We start from the raw sequence: 1846 nt of genomic DNA, 5'->3' as shown, positions 1-1846 counted from the left end.
GACAAACACAGGACAGCACCAGGTTAACATCAGGTTAACATCAGGTTAACATCAGGTTAGCACCAGGTTAGCACCAGGTTAACATCAGGTTAACATCAGGTTAACATCAGGTTAGCACCAGGTTAGCACCAGGTTAACACTAGATTAGCACCAGGTTAACATCAGGTTAACATCAGGTTAGCACCAGGTTAACACTAGATTAGCACCAGGTTAGCACCAGGTTAACACCAGGTTAACTTCAGGTTAATATCAGGTTAGCACCAGGTTAACATCAGGTTAGCACCAGGTTAATATCAGGTTAACACCAGGTTAACTTCAGGTTAACATCAGGTTAACACCAGGTTAACATCAGGTTAACACCAGGTTAACTTCAGGTTAACATCAGGTTAACACCAGGTTAACATCAGGTTAACACCAGGTTAACTTCAGGTTAATATCAGGTTAGGACCAGGTTAACTTCAGGTTAACATCAGGTTAGCACCAGGTTAACATTAGGTTGGCATGGCTTCATTCATCCACGGTTCTCATGCCATCATTCTCCATCTGCAGTTCATTGTTCTGCTGAAACATGCTAGCCAGGAGCAGGTGACATGTTGCAGGAGACATTTTGTCATGTGAATCTGTTTATCATCTGGTTTAAAACACTTTGATGTCTCTAAAGCTGCAGAAGTCAGTGTTTACAAAAATGTTTGTTTTTGTTAAATTAGTCTCCATGTTGACAGTTTATGAGACAGATAATCTGTGAAACGAGTGATTTCCCAGAGCTTTTATTGCTGCCTGAAGAAATGCACCAAAAACAACCAATCAGAGCCAGGAGGAGGAGCTTAGCCCTATTAATCAGTCTCATATATGCGCTGATTAATGAGCTAGTGGCGGAGAAACAATTTACTGAGAAAACTGTTTTCCCGCCATCAATGGTACCTATGCTAACTAGCCTTAGCATTCCTGACGGACTTTGTCGTGGTGAACCAGCTGCAGTGTAGTAGGGAGAAAGGGGGAAAGGGTGAGCACCAGCATGATTGACAGCACTAAAACCCACGTCCTGGCTCTGATTGGTTGCATCAGTTAGCACTGGGAGAAGACAAAGGAACTCAGGTTCTCCACAGATTATTAGTCTCATAAACAGTCATGACATAATGATAATTTAACAAATATGTAAAAAAGATATTTTCTGTAAAAGTGATGTACTGCAACTTTAAACCAACATGTTTTATCTGAGCTCTTTAATAAACTGAATTGTGAACATGAAATGGGACGTATCAAGTAAATTAATTTTTTAGCCTTTAAATTAATTTTGTTTTCACTTTTAGCAAAGCAGAAAAGTTGAATCTAGTCTCTCCACCTACATCGATTTATTTCACTTCATTTCAGTGTTTTAAGCTGTTGATCTAAACAGGGTCCTTGACTTCTCACTAACTAGTTTTGTGAATCTGCCATTTTTATTTCTTGAGCCATTTTTGTAGTCCAAGTTCAAGGATGCTGGAACTACAAATGGATCGGTCTAAATGCTGGGTTGTTGGTGGACTAACCCGCAGTCAGAACCTCGTAGTGTCTGGTTGTGTTGGATTTTTACTGGAAATGTTCCCACATCAGTTTACTTGATGCACTTTCTTAGCAACCTGGGCTGCTGTGGTGGCACAGGGGCAAAGTACGACCCACATATCGAGGCTCTAGTCCTCATGGCGGTGGTTGCAGGTTTGATTCCCAGCCTGGTGACATTTGCTGCATGTCTTCCCCTCTCTGATTGCCCTCTTTCCTGTCAAACTACTTTCAAATAAAGGCCACTAGAGTCAACAAAACCTTAAAAAAAAAAAAAAACTTTCTTAGCAACCTCCACTAGCACGAA

This window comes from Poecilia formosa, unplaced genomic scaffold (genome assembly GCF_000485575.1).
Source record: "Poecilia formosa unplaced genomic scaffold, Poecilia_formosa-5.1.2 Scaffold521, whole genome shotgun sequence".
Lineage (NCBI taxonomy): Eukaryota > Metazoa > Chordata > Actinopteri > Cyprinodontiformes > Poeciliidae > Poecilia > Poecilia formosa.
The sequence above is the reverse complement of the archived record's forward strand: the minus strand, read 5'-3'. Positions refer to the sequence as shown.